This window comes from Lepidochelys kempii, chromosome 10 (assembly GCF_965140285.1).
Source record: "Lepidochelys kempii isolate rLepKem1 chromosome 10, rLepKem1.hap1, whole genome shotgun sequence".
In the NCBI taxonomy this organism is placed as follows: Eukaryota; Metazoa; Chordata; order Testudines; family Cheloniidae; genus Lepidochelys; species Lepidochelys kempii.
In genome coordinates, this window is record NC_136389.1 from 55672289 (window position 1) to 55700148 (window position 27860).

Genomic DNA, 27860 nt, shown 5'->3' on the forward strand with positions numbered 1-27860 from the left:
AAAAGTTAAATATAATTCTTCAAAGGAACAGAGACCCTCAGGCAAAGACATTCACAGGGCAACCAATTCCCATAATCCACCTAATTTTGAAAGTTATATTAGATGAGCTAGATGAAAATATTTTCTATGTGGAAAAAGGGGTGAGTTGGGGGAGGGGGAAAAAGCTGGAGTTTAACCCATTGTTTTATATTCTTCAAGATTTACCCCAGAGTTTCAAAATAGCCAAATATTCCTTAGGTCCTTGTTTCATTTGAAATTCAGATATAAAAAAGATAAGTTTATTAAAATGACCTGAATTATATAGCACAGTTTCCATATATAGGCAACCTCTCCAAGATCCTAATCTCTCATCAATAAGAAGTGACAGCATCTGAAGCAAATACCAAATTCTAAGGAGAATAACCATTTTTATTGATCTGATTCTGCCAGACCATGTTGGGGGAGATACACCCGCCTTGTTAAGTATTGCCTTGATCTTACAAAAAAGAAAGGGATATTGCACATAAGAAGGTGCGGCAAATTGATGTGTGGAGATTGTGACCCTGAGATGACAGTGTGATTTTTGGCTAACTAAATGGTGCATTATTGTAAGTCTGTGCCATTGTGTCCCCAGTGGCTCTCTGTTGTCCCTACTAGTAGGTTTTCTATGAAGTGTGTTGTAAAGCCAGCAAACAAGCTGAATCATTCAATGATGGGGATCAAATTCAGGATATAGGTCTCGAGGGGAAATATAAAAAACTAGTCATTTGCTGTATCAAACAGATGGCAAAAATCTTGTTCAGTAATGCTGCCACGGTACGAATATGGGTTAGCTGTTGAGTGTATGAAGTGTTTCTAATAAAATACAAAACACTGAAAAAGAAAAAAAATCACTGTGTGACCTTCAAAACCTAAGAAAAAGTTTGCACAAACTTTCCATGGGGCTAAACTAGGGGTTGTCAACTAATCTGGTGGCTATTTTTACACAGACAGCAAAAAGTGTGTGTCTCTCTTTCCCTGAAACCCACTACCTAGTAAGACCCTTATTGTTGGTGAATATTATCATCCTTGTTTGTGTATAGAATAGACTGCTCTGGGGGAGCTGCATCATATACCCCAAGAAAAAAGAATAGAAAGATTTCAGTGTCTGAAAAAAATCAGCTATAGATGTTCATATGTTTACAGTCTAGAGTTGGTAGACGTTTTTTAAACAATTTTTGTCAATAAATGCAGATTTGTTGAAATAAAAGTTTCACAAATATTGATTAAAATTTTTAAAAATTCAAAATGAAACAAAAAATTCAGTTTGAAGTTAAACAAAATGTTCATTTTATTTGGCATTTATTCCACGAAAAATAAAATTTGCTGTGAAAATTGTTTGAAATATTTTGCAGAATTTGTGTGCGATTTTTTTTCACCAGGTCTAAATTGTAGTAATTATGCGATAGAACTATTAATGATGAGGTAGGTGAAAAACAGGAGTGGAAGTGTCATTCTTTTTCTTCTCCATCTCATTTACTCACCCTCCCAAATGTAAATTTTAAAGTTATAGTACAAGTCAGATTAAGTTGTAGTATGTATTACTTCCATTTCCAATAGATATCAGTAAGTGAAAACCGTATGGAGTATTTTATTGATAGAATTCACAAGCTTTCTCTCTTGACTTCTTATTTCCTTGCTTTTATGGTTTTAGGTGGATTGGATGGGTTCATCCACAACCTTAACTGTCACTAAACATAGATTTTGTTTGTTCATTGTTGCATGGATGGTCACACACGGAGCCCTAGTCTCCCTACAGCTCACTTACAGGAGGAGGCTTTAGCTTACAAATATAAAAATCATAGATCAGGGTTTTGAAGCTGATCTGCAGTATATAAACAAGTACTGCTGGCTATGCAAGCAGAACAAACACATCTAAAAATGTACTACTATGTCTTTCATTTTTCCACACATTTTCCAGAGTTATGGAAACACAGCCTGGCAGAGACCCCAAGCTATGAAGTCGGCCTCTGCTGGAAGCAGTTCTTGCACACAGAATTCTGCACGGATGACATACAAGCATATACCTACAAAAGAAGCTAAAATTAGGCTGCTACTTGGAAAGGTTAAATGATTCATAGAAGAGGCTCTGCAAGCTATGATTTGAAAATCCTCAAGTCCTTTGTGGGATCCCTGACAATTTAAACAGACAGAAGTCACATTTTATGTTGCTGTGTTCTCTCAAGTGCTGCCATCAGTTATTCCAAATCCAATCACACAACAACAATTTCTCTCCAGTAAACTAACAGCTTAATGTTTTGCACTGCCAGTCTTTCAGAATTCTAAACCATGGCCCTGTAAAGAGACCTAAATGCCTCTTTTGGACATTCTACATGCTGGCTGATCATTCAAAACATGTTTACTACTTCTTTGAAGCAACTGCTTTTAGACTTTAGTTGATTAATGTAAATGGCGTAAACTATAATTTTTGAAAATAACTGTAATTTGCCACCACTTTATTCCTCTAACTACATTTCTCTAAGAAGTCATGGAAAAATAAAACTTATGCTATCTCACAAATTTTCAAAAAACTCTGCTAAGTTTATATAAAATACACCAAAACTCATCCTTTAAAGATAGGTTTTCTCCTTTTCTGTGCCCTAATCATCTTCAGCAGACTTATACATGTCTACAGGTGGATCTTGTGAATTGTCACACCTCCTAAATAAACACTGACCCCTATTCTCTGAAGGACTGGCAGTTCCTTTATCTCAAGTAAGGACTGACAGACATAATATGGACCAATTTTAAAAAATCTTATGCAATGCTGAGGATATAAATTGCTTAGCAGAATCTCTGGAGTATCATGTTCTGACTCAGGTGCAATCTGTAAACTATTTGAATGGCAAGTGTACTAAACTTGAACATAGAATCATAGAATATCAGAGTTGGAAGGGACCTCAGGAGGTCATCTAGTCCAACCCCCTGCTCAAAAGCAGGACCAATCCCCAATTAAATCATCCCAGCCAGGGCTTTGTCAAGCCTGACCTTAAAAACTTCTAAGGAAGGAGATTCCACCACCTCCTAGGCAACGCATTCCAGTGTTTCACCACCCTCCTAGTGAAAAAGTTTTTCTAATATCCAACCTAAACCTCCCCCACTGCAACTTGAGACCATTACTCCTTGTCCTGTCCTCTTCTACCACTGAGAATAGTCTAGAACCATCCTCTCTGGAACCACCTCTCAGGTAGTTGAAAGCAGCTATCAAATCCCCCCTCATTCTTCTCTTCTGCAGACTAAACAATCCCAGTTCCCTCAGCCTCTCCTCATAAGTCATGTGTTCCAGACCCCTAATCATTTTTGTTGCCCTTCGCTAGACTCTCTCCAATTTATCCACATCCTTCTTGTAGTGCGGGGCCCAAAACTGGACACAGTACTCCAGATGAGGCCTCACCAATGTCCAGATGAGGCCTCACCAACATCATGCTTGCTGTGGCCACTCTGGAGCTGATACTGTTATTGTTGCCTGATGGTGACATATAGGTTTTGGTTTTTTTATTATAATCACTGACTATAGCAAAAGAATCAGGAAGAGCCCCTGACTTTCATTTTTGTGCCTACAAGGGTGGGCTCAAAATTGTACCAGCAGTGGTTTATGCCCACAATTACTTATACATGAGATATTTAAATAACTATTTTCAGACACCATAGGGTACTTAGACATTTAAGTTTCATAAATTATGCTGGAAAAACTGGGGGCACAAAATTAGAGGCTGGAAATGTGGCCTAGGGTCAGTTAGTCAGTCTGTCTCTCTATGGAATTAGTAGACACACGCACTCACGTTTAAGGTAACGAACAATCAAAATTGACAAAAATACATAAACCAAAATACTTAGTTGAAATCTATCTTTTCTAAATTACATACCGTTTATATAAAGTTCATACTTTGAGGGCACATTTTCAAAGGCAGGTTTCGTTTAACAATGCAAACAGGGAGTTCGAGGACCAAATACTCAGATTTCTAGCCATAATTCGTTTTGCAGGAGAGTCAGAGGTACACTCAGTGTTACGGAGCACTCCTCCTGGCAGCTCTTTGAATTAGCTCCTTCCAGGTCCAATGCTCCCTTCTATCACTCATTCAAGTGCCCCACAACCTCTCTCTCTCTGCACCTCAGGGAGCTCCATCTTTGTGACATGTCTACTCCCTCTTGGTGGCTTGGACCTCCAGCCTGGTGACTATGTGTTTTTCCCCTTCCAGGGTATCAAGCTCCCAAACTCCCCAGGCAGTCTTCAAATCCACTGTGCCGATGTGCCACTTCCCCAACAGCTGGTAGGGGAACCCAGGCCCACCCTCTACTCCAGGTTCTAGTTCAAGGTCCCTCTAATCAGTGGCCAAGGTCTCCAGCATCCCACCTTACTGCTGTTTCCTGGAGCCTTTTTCTACTCTGCCTCTCTCAGGTTTTTGCTCCACCACCCTTCTAGGTAAACCCTTCCTTTAGAGCCTGTATCTCCAGGGTTTCTAGTCTCCCCCTTGAGTTTCCTCATTTCCTTCTCTAACACCGAGACAGTAAAGCAGGCTTCCCACTGCAGCCTTTTCTGCTGCCAGCTTCCTGGCTTTATATTAGCCCCGTCTATTCCTTCTCAGCGGGGCGCCATTGCCATTCAGGGATTACCTAGGCCATCTAATTTCATTCAACAGTGCCTATCTGGTAAATTGGCTCTTTCTCAGCCTCATTAACTCCTTCTAGGCTAGTGTGGGGGTGAACACCCCATCACAAGGAGCAAAAATGCAAGTGTAAAGTTTGAGGGCACAATCTAGGAAGATGGGCCTCAGACCATCTGAAATCGCACTCAAGAATCCCAAAAAGAAATTTAGGAGAAAGAAAGATCATGGAGAAAAAACAAAGGAGTAAGATGGAAGAGGGAATATAAAGGTTATCTGGAATATATAGCATTACTTCTTAAATGATTAATGGCATTTTTATGTCTCCTAAAGCAAAGTTACTGAATTTCTAACAAACAAATTATCCTTTTCTATGCAAATGTCTGTGGTAAATAGTGAAGTAGGAAGAGACCTCCTTGCCCTTCAGTATACAGCAGATGGACAGAACTGTTTCTGTAGAGTGTCAACAACTATGTTAAATGTTATTGTAGTGGAAGACAGTGTTGTCATCTCTCTGCCACTAACATTCAGAGTAGAGTATTGCAGAGCAAAAAGAATCGGGAGAAAAGTAGAGAAGATAACAAAGGAGAGAAATAGAATCCAAGGAAAGTACTACAATATTTAAAGAAAAAGAAAAGAGAAGAGTTCATTAATCTCTTTCATTGAGCCAAATGTGAAAAGCCTCAAAACATCTTCAGATCAGAATCAACATAGTTCAGTTGCACAGCATGCACAGCCATTGAGAACCCAAACAGGATAATCTTCCCCTTTTTACGCACTTGGTAGCAATGCTCCATCATGTGTATGCGTGCAAGGGATTTGGGGAGTGGCCTGGGAAACTAGATCCGTGATTACATAGATTCAGTAGCCAAATTACTCACTTGCTTATGGAGGGGAAATGGGCTGGGGCTGAAGACAAAACTGTAGCCCAAAGTCTGCAGATAGTACCTATGGCCAGAGGAAGATTTTATCAAACCATGGCCCAAACACAACCCCAGCACAAAGTACTTGATTTGACCTAATATGAGAGTCATTTTATTTCCTTTAAGAAAAGGAGTACTTGTGGCACCTTAGAGACTAACCAATTTATTTGAGCATGAGCTTTCGTGAGCTACAGCTCACTTCATCAGATGTTTACCGTGGAAGTGAGCTGTAGCTCACGAAAGCTCATGCTCAAATAAATTGGTTAGTCTCTAAGGTGCCACAAGTACTCCTTTTCTTTTTGCGAATACAGACTAACACGGCTGTTCCTCTGAAACCTGTCTTTATTTCCTTTGTACGTTTTTTGCCTCTAACTCTGCAAATACGTTAGGATGAGACAGTTAGTGGTATTTCAGTCCATGGAGAGCAAAAGCTGTTCCATTTAACATACTTAAAACAATTTTGCAATTAATCATATATCAGAACAAATTTTTATTGTATTATCATATTTCTTAGATTCAAATGATTAGCACAGGCACAAAATTGCACAATTAGAGAAACAGGTATCAATAGTATATTTTACATCTTTTCAAGGCTCCTGAGAGCTACAACAACTCAAATGTCAAATGTGCTGCTTTTTTTATTAGCAGCTAACTTGAAAGTACAATCCATAGTGGCATTTACGGTAGTAGAACTATTCAATTTTTTGTGCATCGTTAAGAAATAAAGATGCAATGCACATAGAAATATATCACCAGTCAAATACCAACCCAAAACCCCAATTATTCTGAACTAAACACTACTGCACTGTCAGAACTTACACACTGTATATCAAGAAACTGAAGGAAGTAAAATGCTCTTGTAAAATAAAGGCATCTTTGCACCACTGAACAGACTCACTCTGAAAAACTCATGACTAATATGAAACAAAGAGATGCCTATTAACTTTTCATTTCTTAATTTTGGTTTCTATAAAATTAAAGCTTCAATGAGGAAGGATTCCCCAAAAAGCACAAAGCCAGCTAGGCCACTAAACAGTTCAGTTCCCTTTCCAGGGGGCATCAAAGTCCGGGCCACTTCGCCAGTGGCTAATGGTGGGGACCCAGGCCTGCCCACTACTCTAGGTTCCAGCCCCGGGACCCTATAGATAACAGCTGTCCACAGCATCCCGTTAACTAAACTGTGTCGCTGCTACGTTTCCCTGGGCCACTAGCCCACGGCACCAGCACATTCTTACTCAGGGTCTTGTCCTGGTTGAATCCCAACAGCCAGCACAGCCCATCTCTGATTAGCTGCATCCCTCGCAGCCTCTCTAGGCCACTTGGAGGACTTTCTTCCACTGCTCCTTTCTGGGATGGGGTGAGCTGCAAGTGGTAGGAACCTGAGGCCTACAGCAGGGGGGCCTCAAAGGGCTTGGTACACCCTATCACAGGCTACATACACTATAGCCCAGTGCCCCATGGCAGCATCTCTAGTCTCCCCATGTCCCCCCTCAATATAATGCCCCTAGTTCCTCATTCCAAATGAACCTGCTTGCCTCATGCCTACCTATAGGCAGATCTTATCTCCAATTCTAACCCACATGTGAGGTGATGGGGACAAGTGGGGCTTGAGTTAGGAGGAGTCTGGGGGAGTTGTAGAGTGGAGAAAATCTCCTCTTTGACAAGCTTTGACAAAGGTGCACCAGTTTGACAAACCACAGAAGGTTTGTCTGGGAGGTGCTCCTTTCCCACAATTCAATCCTCACATCTCCCCCATTCTGACCCCAAAAACTGTGCACACCCTTCTTCACATCTCCATTTACCCTACTGCACATCTCCTGGCTCCCCCAGGTGCTCTGGGCTCAGTGTACAGAGATGGCAAGACATCAGTGTGAAGAACCCATGAAGCACCAATGTCTTGGGGAGCTGAGTTCATGCTCCAGCACAGGAACCTTGCACAGTCCTGCTCCCTCCCAAAATGACCCCTGCAAACACATTTCTTCATCCCCTGAAGCCCCCTCCCCACATCCTCACTTTCCTTCCATACCACACTATATGGCTGTCCACCACATGGCTGAGGGCAGCTATTAAGCCTGTGTCATTTAATTAACCATTCTTTTGCAGTGCATTGTGTTCCTGAAAATACCTATAACAGTCATTTAATAGCTATATTCTGGAGACTATGTTATATGATAAAAATATGCAGTACAATACATTAAAAATAATTTTGTCACAAAAATCCCATTGTGCCTGTTTTTATTAAGCTGATGAACAACACCCTCTGATTTCACTATTAAACTGGACTGGGAAAAAAACCTGAGTGATCAATTTATTACTCAGAGAATTCAACTGCAGAAAAAATAATTTGCCAAAGTAATTTACAGCAGCTGCTAACATATATGATTACATGGTGGGGACAAAAGAAAAATTATGATGTAATAATGAATCCAAACAAAATAAATGGCATAAGACCCAGTTCAGCATTAGAAATAATAGCAGAATCTGGTCCTATGTAATCAAAGAATACAGAAAGTTAAGTAAATTCACCTTTTCAAAGATTCACTCCTCAAAATGTAATTGGTACCTCTAATCATATCTAGACACTATTAATAGAATGGTAATTTGCTGTAAAATATTGTCTCATACCCAAAATCTTTCTTTCATCTTAGAGTAAATAGAAAATTATAATAAAGTTTATCTCTGCTAAATACTGAGTGCCTGCAAGAAACAGCTGTAGGGACATCTTATTAGCTAATCACATCTGGAGTTAAGGGTATAATATGAACATTCAACACTGACAGAAAAACAATACAATTTTAGGATCAAAATGGGAAAGATTATGTAATTTACAAACAACCTATACCAGAGGAGGGATCCTGAGTGATTGTGCTCCAGCAGGTTTAATCCCTCCTGAGTTCCCAGGCATAAAGTGTAAGATGCACCATCATTTAGCATGGTACAGCATGTCACCATCTCTTCAAACATCCCGTTCAACAAGTGCAGAGCCTGTGAATGTGTGGGGTCTTACTACAGAAAGACATTCTTTGAGCCTTTCCTCTCTGTGCACCTATGTGAGTGTGAGAAAGATGCAAGACTCAAAAGGGCTTTGGAACCAACCCTACAAAAGAACACATTTCAATGTAACTTTTATTTGGGAAAAGTATAGATTGGCTTTCTTAATTGTGTGTCTTATTACCAAAACAATTCTTAGTGCTCCACGATCCCTTGTATGCCACATGGGAGTACAGTGCCAAAAAGGTAAGGAAAATGCGGGAAAGGGACAACACAAAAAACAGATTTTTCGTAACATCTCTACAACACTCAAACAAATGTAGACTTTACTGTATCTACCTAATTACTCCTTAACCTCCTCATAAATTGTACCATCAATTAAACTATATGCCTGAATAGCAAATCAGTGAATTTAACATTCAAAACACAAACATGCCACTACAAATGAATCACTTTTATTCTAAAATACTTATTCTTTCTGTCAAACATTGTATGGAAAGCTGCCCAACCACACTGAATGCACAGAATTGAGAAATTATATCTCAATCTACCCAGGATTATTTTACTCCAGAAATAACAGAGGCCAATGTTGAGCCTCAGATTTTACTTTCTCAATTCTATACTCTTTTGATTTTAATAATTTTACTTTCTCAATTCTATACTCTTTTTCATTTTAATAATTTTTAGGGGGAAAAGTGCTTTATTTATGTTGTTAAAGTTAGTTAAAAAAAAGTTGAAGGGGGAAAAAAAGGTCCAGCTCAAGGGTCTTAGCCTAAACACACTATTACCAAATTGATAACTCTTTACTGAACCCTACAATAGGCTTCTAATTTGCTTTCACAACAGATTGGATTCCTGTGGAGAAATAAAAGATTAATCGCTTTCTAGAAGGCTCTTAATTCCCATGAACTTTTGGAAGTACAATCAACAAATGAAAGGGAGTAAAATAAGTTTGTAGACATGTAAACCGATGGCTGTAATCAATAACCTGAACACAATGGGATAAACATCAATACTGATCACGGTCTAAACCCCATTTTTGCAGTGCTGTAAAGATGATTTATTTTACCCTTGATTGACTTCAATTACAGTGTTTCATTTCTTATATCAGAATAACCTGAAAAGAGATAAGGAGCAGTAAAGCTTTTTCACCCATGAAATTACTCTCTATGTACCTCTTTTACTCATGAATTCAAGGGCAGCAGTGTTTTTAACTTAGATTATAAACTCAGTTGCTCCAACTGGAAGAGTCAGAGGAATTAGAGAAATTGGTTCCCATAAATCCTGGAATACTGTCTATACATACGAAAGATCAATGCTGAACTGAGACCCAGTTTATGACTCACACCTAACTCCAGAAGGAGGAATATAGGAGTCTGTGGAGCTAGAAGTGCTGCCTTCTCCCAAAAATGCAATAGGACAACTGACCCTTTGTTCAAATGCCATTAAAGGGGAGAGGGATATAAGCAGAGTTTAGTAACAAATTCAGTTGCATACAAAAATCGCTCACACATGGGAAGGATAAATGTTTGAATAATATGTTTTATTTTTTGCTTAACACAACAGACCAGGTGACTATCTGGCCCATTGTGTCATTAACACAATGGGCCAACTTTTCTCTGTTTATGTCACTGTAAATCTGGAATAACGCAACTGACATCAATGGCATTTTAGAGCTATGTAAATGGGAGCAAAGTCAATGACATGGTAAATTATCACCTTGTCTTTTGAGTTAATTACTATAATTCAGTGGGTATTTGACGTGTAAGTAAAACAATAGCCAAAGCAAAAGTGATAACAACAGAGTGGTTGAAGAGTAAGAAGAGAAAGGCTGTTAGTTTAGCTGCACAGATTCTTGATGGAGTACATTAGGATATCTGTTCTGGAGTAATTTATTAGTGTAAATCAGAGATATACTTAATTTAATGTTTTTCATTAAACTGATTGTGACACAATACAAATGACTGGAAAGTAAGTATAAAAATGTGAAATCAGACTACAGCATTTTGCAAGAGTACTATTTTTGAATGATTAATTATTATTTGTAAAGGACTTATTATCTGTGAGCTACAAAAACACAAGTAAAGTCCATCCTTCCTTAGAGAACTTTGCAGTCTAAAAACACAAACAGAGGTGAGAAAAGATGGACAAGGAAACCCAGAGGAAGGTGAATGGATAATGTCTCTGAGGTATAAGATGGGGTGGGGGGGGGGGAGGGAGAGGACCAAGAACTATTCTCTGTGGATGTTCAAGATGAAGAAGTACAGAGCATGAGAAATAACCACCAAACGAAATGATGAACAAGCAAGTAGAGAGGTAGGAGGAGAGCAAGGTACAATGGGCCATGAAAGGCAAGTAAGGACAGAGTGATAAAAAAAAGAGGTAGTGAACAACAGCACTAAAGGCTGAGGAAAAGATTATGGAAGACAAGGGGACAGGGCTAAAAAACTCCAACTTCCTAAAAAAGTTGAAACCCCAAAATTGCAACAATTAATTTTTTTCCAGATTAACATGGAAGGGCACATTGATTTTCTTGGGACAAGAGGTGCATTTGTAATTTACAAAATGTTAGTGTATGGAATTAGTTCAGACTCGGACAATTTCCAAGCGTTTAACATTACAGACATGTTGTAAGACTAAATAAAATAATTTGTTTAACATCTGGAGTTTTGGAACCAATTTAGGAAATTATTTTGATTTAATGTTTGTTTTTTAGTTACGCCAGGGATGAAGAAATTGTGTTTCTTTAATCAAGCTTTTAGAATGGAGAAAAGTATTTTATTTCAGTGTTTAATGTTATAGGATATAACATATATGCAAACAGTTCCTACTCCATGGAAGACATCCACTTGTTTTATAGCATACCAACCCACAGAATAAATTATTATACCTGCACTGCATGATTTCTCTGGACAATCTAAGTTTAAAAAAAAACCCTATCCAAACTAGAGAATATATTTAAAGATTTTCATACAATTCATTTTCGGAAGCTTCAAACACACATAAATAAACATGGCAGTTTGAATATCCATTCTATAAGACTCTATTGATTTGCTTTTATCTTTGATATGCTCTAATATGGCAAGTTAATTCTGAAGGAAGACAACATATGTTGGTCAGATATTGAGGAAGATGAAGTAACACCTGCACCCCAAAGAATCATTGTGACCTTGTCTGCAAAGAAACAGTGAAGACAGAAAGTGGAATGGTTGAACGAATCATTACAAACTAATTTTGTAAAGTTAAAAGTTATATCTCAAATACCACAAAATTAAGTCTGCATTTTATGTGACAAAAAAATATCCGTAGGCACTGCTTCTTGCCTTGTATATCAGAGCACTACCTTAGGCTTTGCTGTGTCGTATTCCACTGTAGAGGCATGCACAAAAATGGGAACTAAATTCACAAGATATGACTTTCACCTGCCTATTAAAATGAAGGCTTAAGCACTTACTTTATGCACAGATAGTACTCTATCACAGCAAAGGCGTTAAAATGCCTTTTAGAAGACACTACAATTATCTAGCATTGCAGATCTGGTAATTTAGTTTGTAAAGTAATCCAATGGAGTGTCACATTATAGACATGGTCTGTGTATCTTTAGCAGAAAAATAAAACAAATTCTAATGCACATTTCATAGCACAGCTAAGATTCTTGCATGCAGGACGAAAAAGAAAATATAGGTCTAGGGTGACCAGATGACAAGAACAAAATATCGGGACACATGGGGGGGCAGCCACAGGTTCCCCCTCCCCCCCCACCAGGGCTGGCTCTAGGTTTTTTGCCGCCCCAAGAAAGAAAGGGGGGGGGAAGCTGGAGTGCTGCCGAAGCAAAATATCCGGACAAATGGTGTCCCGATCATACATACTAAATATCGGGGACATCTGGTCACCCTATATAGGTCCTATTCATCAATGAGTTACAGTCTTAATTACAAAATATGCATTGAAGTCACAGAGAAAAAAACACATTGGTCATCACTCATATATAAAGTAAATAGCAGTCTTCAAAATCCATGGCTGCATGGTGTGAAATGAAAATTTGTCCAGTATACGACTGAAGCCATATGGTGATAGTGGGAAGAAATCAGAGAAGGAATAGATGTGACATTATCAAGCAAATAATGAGGATTCATGAATAAAAATGAAGGATATTTTGGAAAAGAAAGGCAACATAACTTGAACAGCCATTAAACAGATCTAACATGTAATAGTATGCAGTCAAGACCTTAACTGGGGACAACTATAGCCACCATTATTGTTGAAACTTTTGCGTAAGTTTGGCCTCTTCTTGCAAAGATTATCCAAAATCATCTTGTGTATAGTCATATTTTCCTTAAAAGTCAGCGTTGGCTGTTTTCTTTTCCTTCTTTCTTTGTACAAACATATTTGGATTGAGCAATACAATGGAAATCCAGCTGCCACTCTTATTTCAGCTCCCCACATCTCTATTGCAGGGATTCACTTCTATCCTTACAGAATAGGCATGAAACCAGTAGGCTGCTATAGAAATTAATAGAGAATGATATCCTGTATAAAGGATTTTCAAACAATTCTGTAGAATTCTATAGCAGGGATGTAATTTAGTATGATCATTCAAAAGAACCTATATAAAGCTGTCATTTTCTATTAAACTCCACAGAACTTTTTGTTCTCAAATCCCTTTCACAAAGTGCAGACAAGTAATGCAGTCTCATTCCATATACCTATCTTTGAGACAACCTCGTCTACACTTGAAAGCAACTATTAGCATTCAGCAACTTTCTACTTTTGCTCTTACCTCACCAGCTAACCACTACTTGGCTATGGGCTTCTCTACAAGGTCTGGGATGGGAAATATTTTCAGAGTGATATATAGATATTTATCCCTGCTCCTCTCTTTAGAATCACTGGGAGCCATGAAGCAAAATCACTCCACACTATTTTGCAAATGTACTCCCGAGAAGGAACTCCTTGATCCATTGTTCAGGAGTGTGCTATTCTAAAAAAAAGTAATTTGTGGGACATCAGGAAATGCCCAGAAATAAACATAATAGCTGGAGTCATGTGAAACATTTATATTAAAGCCCAACACCACGTTATATACTTACAACTGAGCTTGTAAACCTTTCACACTGATATGGTCTCAGCTTTGAATGAACCTGTTCATATCACATGAAAATCATTCTTTCACATATTAATCCAGAGGTGACAAAGGCATGTAAGAAGAAATGATTTAGCTTCCTGCTTCTTTTCCAGACACAGATTAGGAAAAGCCAACTTGGTCACTGCTGCTATTTGATTCTTAAGAAACAGCTGAGAATGTAACACACTTGAGTGGCTGATATAACTTCAGCCAAATCCACTGGTTGCTTCCCCTAATCCATCATAATCACCCTCTTCTTGTCCAGAATGAGTTTCAGACAGTTTCCCAATCCAAGCCCCAGTCTTACCCAGCTCTGGGAAAATGCTCAACAGCACTCATGGAGCTAGATATGAGAGTGAGAGAGACAGATCTAATGCTAGGCATCATCTGCACACTGAACACACTCTATTCCATACCTCCTTACTATGTCCATGTTTATAAAACACAGAAATGCAAGTTCATTCCCTCATTCTCACAGGAGATGATAAATAACTTATTACACAAATGTTTTACATTAATCATACCGGTATTTGTTTTTGTATGTTATGGCCATGTACACTGACAGGATATTTGTAAGGAAAAAATAATTGTTTGACTTGTGTGTGTGGTTGCTTATCAAAGTTTTGGTCTAACAACAATCGACAGAATCACGGATAGTACAGAGAGGAGCAGTAAACGTCCATCAATGGCTTTCACAGTGCACCTTACTCCTAATATACATCTGCCTCTTCCAACCCAGGAAATTCCTTAAGCAGAGGCAATCAATAGTGCTGAATTATGTAATGATTCTGTGATTTACACAAACATCCAATTTGTCCCAAGGTGAAAAGTTACAGGCACACAACACCACCCAGAATTTGACCCAACATTCTTAGGCATAGCATGATTCTGTCAAATATAACTTAATAGGCTGCTGCAATGGTAGAGAGAGCATAAATTTAATTTTCTTAATATGATTTTCTAACAGTAGCAAAGCCTGCTTTGTTATGTTGATTAATCTTGTTGTTTCTCTGTGACAAGATCAGGTTTTATGCATAAATGTTTTTATCCAGAATGCCTGCATTGCTTTTTCTGTAGCATGGTACAATACAAGCCTGATTATCACAAAGCTAGTAACACAAAAGGTCAAAATTAGGCTGCAGCATATTCTTTCCAGTTGCTGGAATTCAATATTGTTTGGTTTTCATCTTCTTTTTACTGCAATTTGTCTCCTCATGGTCCTTTCATACAATATTTTCCTTTATCCTATTCCTTTTAGGTTCTTATACTGCCCTTCACAATGGTATTTGAGTACTTTGAGTAGTACATTAAGTGATGTGATTTATGTCTTTCTATCCCTTTGTTGTATCCCTTTCTCTCTCCCAAGGAGAAAAAAAAACTGCATGTGGATCAAAATGTATATTTATTTGTGTATTTTCATGAGCGAAGGCCAGGTCCCATGTATGCCATTCACTCAGCACAAAATACAGTGAGATTCACAGTGGTTCTCAGATCCTACAGGAGTTTGTTCCATAGTCCTGGATTAGTTCCTGAGACATTGCAGTGTTCTGAACAACCCACCTATTTTAGGTCCAGGACATTATTGCCTTGGAGAGACCTTACAGAGGTAAGGTGGGTGAGGTAGTATCTTTTATTGGACCCACTTCTATTGGTGAAAACTTTCACGCTGCATAAAGCTCTTCTCAAGGAGACACCTTGGATGATTTAATAGAATTTGGTTGGATCTATGAGCCTTCACAGAAGGAGCAGGATCAAAGACCTCTTGAGCTGCTTAAGATGTAGAAGAGCTCTGACCACTGCTTGTAGTCCTCTACATCTTGACTAGACCAGGTGCAATGTGTTACCAGGTGTATTGGTTGGTCTGGAAATGACCTGTGAAAGTCCTATGGAGTCAAGCGAGTACATGAGTTTGGGAGTTGTTGTATCTGAGGCCTTGTCAAAGGTAATGTTGCAGTTACCTAGGACAACTGGTGCAGGGTATTTTACTGCCTAATATATCAGGGTCTGAATCTTTTAGTCTTTGGAGGTCTATTAGTGACCACAACTTTCTCTTGTTAGATAAGTGAATTCATATTGTCTTATGTAAAGTACTTTTTTGATTTGAAGTTAGAGGAGAAGGCAAGTTCAGTGCCGCTTGCAGACTTGTGATGAGCCGAGTTGCCTGGGCAGGATAATTTGAAAGAATACAGAGCTCACAGTACCATCCAGCAAGGTCTTGATAATACAGGGGGGTTTCACCAGTGATGCAGTTGTGCACTCTTTTCTGTTTTTTATCACAAATCTTGTACTCATCAGAATCAGCCTGAGTCACTGTGGTTTTGTTGAACCTACTCTGGTTTGTAGACAGGAGGTGGTTTTGAGCAGTCACTAAGCCATAGATATCTTGAATCAAGCTAGGTCAGAGAGGTAGATTATACAGTTTGTCCAATGCCCTGGACGTGTTGGATCTTGTCAGCAGTCTGGCACTGGCCTGAGTTCTAAATTCCTCTCTGTTAAAGTAGCCATTTTTAAGGATATTGCCCTAACTAAGGGTTATCAGCCTCAAAGCTAACAGTTACCTTTACAACTACAAGCCAACCTTTCTCCTTCTCCAGTAAGCATGTGATGATCCTCAGAATAATGTGGGACTTTATTTTCCAAGGCTTGGAAGATTTACCTTCAAAACGGAATGGTCTTTTCCCTTTTCTGAATCTTTCTCAGATCAAAAAAATGGCAGCAGCATAATTTTGATAGAAAACACTTAAATTCAATCAACAACTCTTAGTCATGTGACCTTTTGTTCCAGACCCGTCTGAAGAGTCCACAGAGCTTTTTGTTTAACTAGAGCTAAATGGATTTAGTTGTACAATAACATTATAAGAGGGAAAGGATCTCCTCTGCCATCTTGCTATTCTTAGTGGCTGGCTATCTGATACTTACAATAAAAGATGGGCCAACTATACAAACTATACTTGTGACAGACTGTACCCATGTCCACACCATACCCACTATTGTAATAATCTTTGTACAAAGTATGCCTTGTGAGGTATCATTTGAAAACTCATAATTTGCTGGTCAGTATTGTCCTGATAAAATATGTGTGGCAACATTGTGAACATAATGTGAAGTTATAAAATTCCACTGTAGGGTGTTATTAACACATGTTCCAAACTGAGGTTGGCAAACAGGTCCATCGCAGAGAAAGGAATGTGTGCTCTGCTTAATTTGTATTTAAGCAGTAAACACAGTCATCAAGCAGGAAAGAAAACAAAGGAAGCTCAAACAGATGAAGAAAAAGCAGCAGGGAACATCGTTCTCCATAGAGTTTTTGTTTCCTGGAATCCAACTGGAAATGTATTTCAAGAGGGGGACTGAAACTATAAAAGGAGGGACAAACACCCCAAGGCACCCCCACCTCTTCTTTACCTGCCCATTGCATTCATGGATCCCAAAGCAACAAAAGAACCATTAATTGGATTCTGGGAGAAGGAGTCCTGACCTCCGAAGTTTGGTCAGTAAGACTGCTGAAAGCATGTAGTAGAGAAATCTTTGCTTTGAATTTAACATGGTTTGTAAGTTAGATAAAATTGCGTTTTATCTTGACTTTTCTTGTAACCACTTTTGACCTTTATTCCTCATTACTTGCACTCACTTAAAACCTCTCTCTTTGCAGTTAATAAACTTGTTTTATTGTATTTTCTAATTCAGTGTGTTTAAATTGAAGTGTTTGGGGAAACTCCATTTGGGGTGGCAAGCTGTGTGCATATTATTTCTATTAAAGAAACAACAGACTTTACATAAACTTGTATTGTCCCAGAGAGGGCTTGGCAGTATAAGACATTCATTTCTTGGGGGAAATCTAAGACTGGGTGTGTATTGTGGTCACCCTGAAGAATAACCAAGGCTGGTAAGAGCCAAGGTGTGGCTGGCTGGCTGCAACACACACACAGACACAGCTGGGAGTGACTTGCATTCTGGAGACTATTTGTGAGCAGTCCAGGCTGGAGGCTACAGTAGCAAAGGGCACGCTAGGTTAGAGGGCAAGGATGACACAGCTACTCATTAGGCTGGATTGTACCTTGGTAGTCACAAAACTCTCTGGTGTTCTTGACACTAGAATTTTTCTAGCATTGCACTACTGCTGATGCAACTCTGACAATGATAATAACGGTGGCAGCACTAGCATCAATAAAATGCTGCTGATGTTTTAATAATTGTGTTGCTAGACCTGCTCTCGTAATGGTAGTTAATATGAAGAAAATTGTTAGTGCAATTTGTAATGATTCTGCAATTTACTTTCCTTTAATATTGCCCTCAATATTGTTGCTCAGGCTCAGCATGAAAGAATGCTTGTTTTATTGGGTTAGTCATGATATGTGGTGGTATCATTAGACTCAATCCAGCTTACTGTTCCAACTTTGTTTTGTGGCTCCATGTCATCTCAAGATATACTGAGAACAAACTGCATTCTATTACTTCTTGAAGCAAGCCTGTTCTTCCCGCATGTCGGTATTTACCCTATTCACTTGACTCAAGACTCTCCATGATTACTGGGTTCCATCTATAGCACTATTTTCATACAAATGATTTGTATTTCTGTCAGCAGCTTAATAGAAGATGGGATTTAAGATAACACACCACTGTTTGCACCCTTACAGGGACATGGTTAGCTTGAAGTCTAGTTAATTACAGAAGTGATTATAATGTTGTTTCAGGTACTAGAGCTTACTCCGAGTCCACTTTCAACATTTTTGTGGTTTTATAATGACAATTCCTCATGCAAGCCCAGGGGAAACTAACTGGATACACTGGGGAAAGAGAGGCTGTAAAATGCACTAAGAAAGAAAACTGAGTGGGAAAAGAATAAAATATTATTTCTCCAATCTCTCTCAGCTAAAGTAATCTAAGGTGTCACTTGTAACAATCATAGATAACAATATTCAGGCAAAAGTACGACTGTTAGTTTGACAGAGTTGCTTTAACTATGGAGTTGTTACTGAGCCCCACTAAATTATTTTTATTATTATTACAATTACTACTAGGCTAAATTTGTCAGTCCACTCAAACACTGTCTTCTACTGGTTGGATTGTCATTGTTGGACTTGCCCAACGTGTGAAAGTGACAGATATGAGAGAGTGTGCAATTTCTTGCAATAACCTTAAAAAAACTTTTAAAATTAAGTGTAACTGTCTTTGGAGTTCACTGTGTTAAATCCAAAGGTTTTATTGTGGACTGAGGTCATATGTAACTTTTCTAGGAGGGAGATGGGTTGTAAACCCTTGGAAGTGTTATGAACCTCAAAGGATTATACTGAACAATGGTCCAGACAAGAAGGACTTTTGGGTCAAGTGGTTTTCTTGGGGATCTTTAGGGGGAGGTGAATGCAAGTTTCCCACCTCCACTTATGCAAAACCCCAGAGTTTTATAGCTACATCCTGAGAAGGGGACCATTTCTACTGATTACCTGTTCCTGGAATCTGAAGATCAAAGGCCCAAGCTGTATACAGGAGAGACCGAACTTTTCATGGGGGTGCTAGTTCTAAGCTGAGGCTGTGATGAACTTGCAACCACAGAAAAAACCGCTTGGTGGAGTTTGAAGGACTGACTCTCACCAGATCCCTTGTTGGGATTGGGGTGATCTCTGATAAGCTTATTAGCATGTGTGTAGGTTCTTCTATGGTTTTTAAAAATGTTTTCTCTTTAATGCTTTCAGCTTAAAAATAACTATGCTTGCTTAGAAAGAACTGTGTGGTAACTCATAACTGCTTGCAAATATGTTGTTCATAGCCTTTGAAGAGAAAGCAAACCATAGACAGTGGCTTATTTAGGCAGTCTGGCTTGCTGGGAATATCACAGTGTAGGCAGGAGATTGTGCAGCCTAAAAACAAACAAACAAACCCCTGGTCAGAAGGGAGATAGATGCAGGTCTCTACTCAAGAGAGGTGACAGCTGAGGAACCAGGAGATTAGAGTAAGGGCCCTTGGTGGATGATGGAGGAGGAAATACAAGTGTAGTTGCCCTGAACTGTGACAGTGAGCTTGGTGTCCTGCCGACTATAGAGGATATATAGAATGAGATGGAGAAGTGAAAAGGAGAAAAGGAGTAAGAAGAACAAAGAAGAACAAAAGAAGAAAGGGAGGAGAAATGGAAAGCAGGAGAAGAGAGGAGGGATGAAAAAAGTTAGGAGGAGAGGGAAAGAGAAAGAGGGAGCTAATGTGGATCATCTCACTGGTGTGATAATTCTTTTTTAAACAAAAACAAGTTCGTGCTTTAATTCTTCTAGCATTTGGAGAGTTATTTACTTCAAAAACACTGTATTTCAGACATTTAAGTAATGGCCCTTTTTATGTTGTACATAAGGGACTTCTTGTGTTGGTTCCTTTCAATTTTTCTAATGTCAAGCTCCAGAAGAGTCAATTAATTGTAAGACGTGATGCTCCATAAATCAATAAAATAAATAAAAAGTATTCTGCAATATTTTAATGCTTTAGCTCATAGACTCCTCTTGCACATTTTTTGTCATATGTTTTGTGTAGGCTCCATCCTTTTCTCTCTCTCTCAACATGAGAATGGCCCTACTGGGTCAGACCAAAGGTCCATCTAGCCCAGTATCCTGTATTCTGACAGTGGCCAGTGCCAGGTGCCCCAGAGGGAATGAACAGAACAGGTAATCCTCAAGTGATCCATCCCCTGTCGCTCATTCCCAGCTTCTGGCAAACAGAGACTAGGGACACCATCTCTGCTCATCCTGGCTAATAGCCATGGATGGACCTATCCTCCATGAATTTATCTAGTTCTTTTTTGAACCCTGTTATGGTCTTGGCCTTCACAACATCCTCCGGCAAGGAGTTCCACAGGTTGACTGTGCGCTGTGTGAAGAAATACTTTCTTTTATTTGTTTTAAACATGCTGCCTATTAATTTCATTTGGTGACCCCTAGTTCTTGTGTTATGAGAAGTAGTAAACAACACTTCCTTATCTACTTTCTCTACTCCAGTCATGATTTTATAGACCTCAAATCATATCTTTTAGCCATCTCTTTTCCAACCTGAAAAGTCCCAGTCTTATTAATCTCTCCTCATACAGAAACCGTTCCATAACCCTAATAATTTTTGTTGCCCTTTTCTGAACAGCTAATTTAGACCCCATCATTTTATATGTATGTTGGGATTATACTTTCCAATGTGCATCACTTTGCATTTATCAACATTAAATTTCATCTGCCATTTTGTTGCCCAGTCACCCAGTTTTGAGAGATCCTTTTGTAGGATCCTCTTCGCAGTCTTCCCGCATCTTAACTATCTTTAGTAATTTTGTATCATCTGCAAATTTTGCCACCTGGCTGTTTACCCCTTTTCCCAGATCATTTATGAGTACGTTGAATAGGACTGGTCCCAGAACAGACGCCTGGGGGACACCACTATTTACCTCTCTCTATTCTGAAAACTGACCATTTATACCTACCCTTTGTTTCCTATCTTTTAACCAGTTACCAATCCATGAGAGCACCTTCCCTCTTATCCCATGACAGCTTACTTTGAGTAAGGGCCTTTGGTGAGGGACCTTGTCAAAGGCATTCTGAAAATTTAAGTACACTATATTCACTGGATACCCTTGGTCCACATGCTTCTTGACCCTATAAAATAAAGTTGGTATATATTAAATCTGAGTAGAGGTGGGCAAAATACTTCTAAAACTATTTCCCATAAAAATATGCCTATTTTAAAAACCATTAAACATTAAAAAAATGAAAGGCAAATTTAGCCACTTTCTTAAAATTCTTGATGAAAATTAATGATTTTTAAAAATGTACTAAGGCTATTGTAAAAAATGTTGTGACAAAATTTTTCCTACCATTTAACCTTTCCTCCTCAGTGGTGTGCAGCTTGGGACAAAACACTGGGAGGAAGACAGCCTGGTTAACATGGAAGGAAGACACCACCTTTGGCAGAAAGGCCGATGGGGGTCACAGTTGAACTTTATCCTTGTAGAACACCGTATACGGCGGCTTAGATGTCAGGGCTTTAAGCTCCAACGCTCGTCTCGCAGATGTTATCACCACAAGGAACGTGACTTTCCATGACAAGTGGGAGAGGGAGCAGGAGTCCATAGGCTCAAAGGTGGACCCATGAGCCTGGAGAGAACCAAGTTAAGGTCCCACTGTGGGACAGGAGCCCAGGCCAGCAGGAAGAGTCTCTCGAGGCCTCTCAGGAATCGGACCGACATGTCATGCAAGTTACACACAGAATTGACCTTGGATCAGCAGGTGAAAAGCAGAGATAGCTGCAAGGTGCACTCTGATGGAAGAGAGGGCCAGCCCTTGCTTCTTAAGATGGAGCAGGTAATCTAAGTAAATTGTAAAGAGCACCACGCTGGAGAGGTGCTATGCTGAGACTCCCAGTGGGAGAACCTCGTCCATTTGGCCAGGTAGGTTGCTCAGTGGAAGGCTTCCTGCTTTTCAGGAGGATTTGCTGGACCTCATTAGAGCAGGCTTGCTCCTCCAAGTGCAACCACACAGCATCCAGGTGGAGAGGGGAGAGGTTGGGGTGTAGGAGACACCCACGATCCTGTGAAAGCAGATCCGGTTGGTCTGGAAGGGGCCAGGGAGTGGCCACTACCAGGGCCATCAGCATACTGAACCAATATTGGCGCGGCCACACTGCGGCGACCATGATGACTCGGGCCTTGTCTTTCTTGACCTTTGAGAGGACTCTGCTGATGAGTGGGACTGGCAGGAACATGTACATCAGTCCCCACGACCATGACAGGAGGAAGGCATCAGACACGGAGTCTTTACCCAGACCCTGTAGGGAACGGAAGTGATGACATTTCCTGTTCTGTCTGATGGCGAACAGGTCCACTTGGGGAGTTCCCCACCTCTGGAAGAGCATCCGGGCTACCTCCAGATGGAGCAAGCACTCATGGTGCTAGAAAAAGGACCTGCTGAAGCAATCTGCCAGCGTATTCCTGACATCGGGGAGGTGACAGACCTTCAGGTGGATTGTGTGGTTGATGCAGAAATCCCACAACTGGAGAGGCTCTTAACAGAGGGCCAATGAGCATGCTCCCCCCATCTGTTGATGTAGAACATCGAGGCCATATTGTCCGTAAACATGCTCACCCACCTGCCCTCCAGGAGCGGCAGAAAGACCCTGCAGGCCAAACGTACTGCTCTGAGCTCTTTGATGTTTATGTGCAACGTCATCTTCTCCAGGGACCACGTGCCCTGGGTCTGGAGGCTGCCGTGGCACACTCCCCAGCCCAGGTCCATGGTGTCCAATATCAACTCGATTGAGTGACAAGGGCTGTCAAATGGAACTCATTCCAGGACAGCTGTGGGGTCAGTCCACCATTGCAACAAGGTAAGAATCATTGGTGGGATGGTAACAACCTTTTTCAGGTGATCTCTGGACTGGGAATAGACTGTCGCCAGCAACTTCTGTAAGGCCCGCATCCTGAGCCTGGCATGGCGGACAACATACGTACATGCTGCCATGTGGCCCAGCAGGTGCAGGCAAACCCTGGACGTGGTCACAGAGAACACGGAGACTCCCATGATGAGGTCCACCAATGCCTGGAACCTCTCCTGCGGCAGAAACACTCTGGCGTAGGTGGAGTCAAGCACCACCACGATGAACTCTGTCCTGTGCACTGGAACTAACATTGACTTTTTGTGGTTTACCAGCAGGCCAGGGATTGGCACACGGCCTGCGGCACCATGACATCCCTTTTGACTTGGGACCTAGAGCAGCCTTTGACGAGCCAGTCATTGAGGTACGGAAGAATCTGGATACTGCGACACCTGAGGTTGGTAAACACCCTTGGTGCTGTTGCAAGGTCAAATGGAAGGACCGCAAACTGATAGTGGTCGGTTCCCACCGTGAATCATAGGAAGTGTCTGTGACCTTGAAAGATCACTATGTATAAATCCTTCAAGTTGAAGACAGCATACTTCAAGTTGAAGACAACATACCAGTCTCCCGGATCCAGGGAGGGGATGATGGAGGCCAGGGAGACCATGCGGAACTTCAATTTCTTTAGGTATTTGTTGAGGTCTTGCAGGTCCAGGATGGGCTGAGGACTTCCCTTGGCCCTTGGGATTAAAAAGTACTGGGAATAGAAACCCTTGTTCCTGTACTCGTGTGGAACCTCTTCCACCACACCCAACTGCAGCAACCCTTCCACCTCCTACATGAGGAGACTCTTGTGAGGGGGGTCCCTGAAGAGGGATGGGGGCAGGGAAGAAACTGGAGTGTATAACCTGGAGCCACTGTATTGAGGACCCAACGGTCTGAAGTTATAGTGGTCCATGCCGGGAGGAAAAAAGAAAGGCAGTTGGAGAAAAGTGGGAGATGGATCCGGGGTATAGTCCAGTAGGTCGCCCTTCGGTGCATCCTCAAAACGCTCGCTTGGCTCGCTTAATGCGGGTTGAGCCCAATTGGGCAGAGGGTGAAGGTGCGTGGCTAGGGTGGCGCTTGTAGCCCCTACCCTTTTTGTGGGGTGGCTCCTGCTAGGGTTGGCTTCCTTGGCCCTGAGCTGGCTGTGGTTTGAACTGCTTACGGGCTGGACCAGGGACGTACAGCCTTAGAGTTTTCAGGGTAGTACAGGAGTCTTTTAGTCCATGAAGCCGACTGTCATCTGTTCTGCAAATGACCTGGTTGTTGAAAGGCAGATCTTGCATTGACTGCTGAGCCTCTGTCGACAAGCCAGAGAGGAGAAGCCAGGATGCCTGCTGCATAGAGATGGCCAAGGCCATGGTGGGAGCTGTGGAGTCCGTCTTGTCTGAAGCTGCCTGGCTGCAGCTGCACTCTCCTCGAGGATCACCCGGAATTCCTTCCTAGACCCTTCAGGAAGCAAAACCTCGAACTTGACCATGCCCTGCCACGTTATAGTTATAGTTGTAGTGGCCGAGGAGGGCTTGGTGATTGGCCACTTTCAACTGAAGGCTGGAAGACGAATACATTTTTTGCCCAAACAAATCCACTCTCTTTGAGTCTTTATTCTTGGGCATAGCCCTGGGTTGCCCATGCCTCTGCCTTTGATTAACAGCCTCAGCTACGAAGGAATTTGGCGCCGGGTGAGCGTAGAGGTACTCATGGTCTTTAGCTAGCACAAAGTATTTGTGTTCAGCCCTTTTCAAAATGGGATGCAAGGAAGAGGGGGTTTTATAAGGCATTAGTAATTTACAATATCCCTTCATGTAGGGGTGAAGCCACCCTAACAGATGCTGTGGACCAAAGGACGTCGAACAGGGAGTCCGATGGCTCCTCTAGCTCAGGGGTCTCAAACACGCAGCCCGCGGAGTTATTTGGTGCGGCCCACCAAGCTCCCCGTGCACCCTCCACCCCCACCAAGTTCTTTGCTGCGGCCCACCAAGCTCCCCGCATCCCCTCCGAGTTATTCCTGCAGCCGCCAAACCTCCTCACCCGCCGCCTGCCCCCCTGCCAGCTCGCCGTGTCCTGGCTCCTCTGCCTACCTTCAGGCGCTTTCCAGGTCGGAGGGGGGAGGAGCAGGGAGCCACACACTTGGGGACGAGGCAGAGAAGAGGCGGGGCAGGGGCAGAAATTTGAGGAAGGAGTTGGAATAGGGGCAGGGAGGGGGCGGAGTTGGGGTGGGGACTTTAGGGAAGGAGTTGGAAGAAGCGAGGCGGGGGAGCTTATGGAAGGGGTGGAGTGGGGGCAGGGGGCAGAGGCAGGGGGGTGTCAGTGATGCGGCCCTCGGGCCAATGTACTAGTACTCATGTGACCCTCATGGTAATTTGAGTTTGAGATCCCTGCTCTAGCTCCTCTGCCTGGAACCCCAGGTTGGAGGCAACCCCCTTCAATAGTTCCTGATCAGCTTCATGTCATCTTGTGGAACTGGGTAAGCGGGACCCATAATCACTTCATCCAGCGATGGTGAGGATGAAGCTGGTGCCGTGGGATCTGCCACGTCCCCTCGAGGTCCAGCCGGCTGGTCTCCTGGGTCCTCATGGGCCTGGGGGGTCTGCCCTTCTGGGGTCTCCACCTCTGGTGGAGGGTGCGATGAGAGGCCGAAGGTCTATCCAAGGCCCCTGCCACTGACCAGACTGTCTGCGAAGGCTGGGTAAACTCCCATGGATTCCGGGGTACCAGGCTGTTGGCCACTGGCCTTGGGCCATTGGATTGGTTGTGGTGCTGATGATGTAGACAATATTGCCGGTGCCAGGGCTTGTCCCACTGCCAAGGACTCCTGCTCAGTGCCCCAGCCTTAAGTGGAGTGGTCGCTGTCAGGCAACCATAATCGGGTGGACCAGCAGCCCTTCTCTCTGTGGCACCAACTGCTGCGCCTCGACCTGTCAGATTGAGATGAATCCCTTGCATGGGACTTCGGGGACCGTCAGCATTCGGCGGATCAGTGTCAGTAATCTGGAGATCTACACCTCATGCTACTCGACCAGTACCGGGACGTGAAGCAGGACCGGGAGCTGGAGCGATCCAGTCAGCAGGAGGATCTCTCCAATCGTGTCTTGGAGAGAGGTGCTGGTGGTTCGGTGACCAGTGGCTCCATTCATACGATTGGTCGCGTGACCGGTGCCGAGGCATTGGAGATAGAAAGGGCAGGTCTTGATGCTCTTGCCAAGGGGCGCATGCCTCCGTAGGTCTGCGCCAGGTTACTGCCAAGCCGCGCCTCAAATCCCGCTGTCGGTGCACAGGGTCCAGAGACTGACAAGGACTTTGCTAAGCCTGCCTCCTTGCTTCTGAGACATGACGGCTTCATGCAGGTGAGTGCTGGCGGGACCTCCCCCACGAGGGGGAGTGCTGCTGCTGAGGTGGGGACATACAGGAAGGTCCCAAGGTGGGTTTACCCCAGGACCCGGGTACCACCGGAGCTGGTGTGGGTGGCACTAGTAGTGTCAGGATCTCCTGCACTCCCTACAGTGCCTCGGGTATTGATGAGACCTCTAGATGATGAAGTCCCTCTTCACTGTCCAGTGTGGCACGCATGGTACAGGATGGGCTAGACTGCTCGGCCTGAGCTGGGGCCTTAGTCCCTGACGGAGGTGTTGAGCTGTCAAGCACAGGTCTTGGCTCTCTCCAGCCCTCTCCTTTCCCTTACGGAAAGTGGGAGATCTTCCCCTCATGGTTCTCTTCAACTTCTTGGCCAGAGCTGGGGAGGGGGATTGGTGCCAGCTTGTAGACAGCACCGGCGGGGCGCTCCGCACCGATGCTGAGGTGCTTGGGGCCAAGTCGGACCTCTGCTCTGGTGCTGGGGTCAGCGCCGACTCCATCAGGAGTGCCCTGAGACGGACGTCTCTCTCCTTTTTTGTTTGGGGTTTAAAGAATTCACAGATGTGATGCTTGTTGCTTGTGTGTCCTTCTCCTAGACACCTTAAACAACTACCATGCGGGTCGCTGATCAGCATAGGTCGCTTACAATGATCGCAGGGCTTAAAGCCTGGGGACTGGAGCATGCCCCATCCTGTTCTGGGACCAATTATACTAGAACTAATTCTAAGGGAACTATTAACTATGTACAACTATTTTACAGGGAAATGTTCAAAAGAAACACTGAATGAAGCGCAATGCTAGCCGAAGCAGCAGACGTTCCAGCACCGTCCCTGGTGGCAATAAGACACGGAAGGTGTGGGGAGCCGGTGGTGCCCCTTATACTGCAGCATATGCACGCTGCTCCAGGGGGCGCAAGAGCCGGTCCCCTACGGATACCACTGAGGGGAAAACTTCCAGCACTGGTGTGTGTGGCGAGCACGTACACCTAATATGGAATGGACATGAGCAAGCACTCGAAGAAGAACTGTTTATTCCTCAAATACATATAATTGTAGATATGTTACTGCTTTGTGTTATATCCACAGCTGAAATGGCTGGGTAGTTTATTCTGGATTGACAATAAGAATGAGGCATATGGTTTGGAAAAAACACATAAAAGAGGCCCAAAGTAATCAACATATATAATAACTAAACACTGGCCATATTTATCAAAGGCACCATAAACAAAGACTGACTCAAAACCAAATTCACACATGTATGAGCATGCGTACATACTCTCACACACACATTTTAATGTGGAAAATGTTTTTGGCAGTCACTGACATTTTTCCTACTATGCTCTCTAGACTTGTTGTGAACAAGATTAGTCAGCTTTGGTAAAATTTCCACTTTAGGGCTCCCACCTTTGCTACCACCAATGGGGCTGAAGTGGTGATAGTGGAAAGATAGATATTTTTTTTAAAAAAAGGC

General features: G+C 42.2%; 1 protein-coding gene across 5 annotated transcripts in view; it reads right to left on the reverse strand.

Moving 5' to 3' along the window:
- ENTREP2 (endosomal transmembrane epsin interactor 2) overlaps positions 1–27860 on the reverse strand; it is a 388263-nt gene that overhangs the window by 68634 nt on the left and 291769 nt on the right. The window lies entirely within an intron of this gene.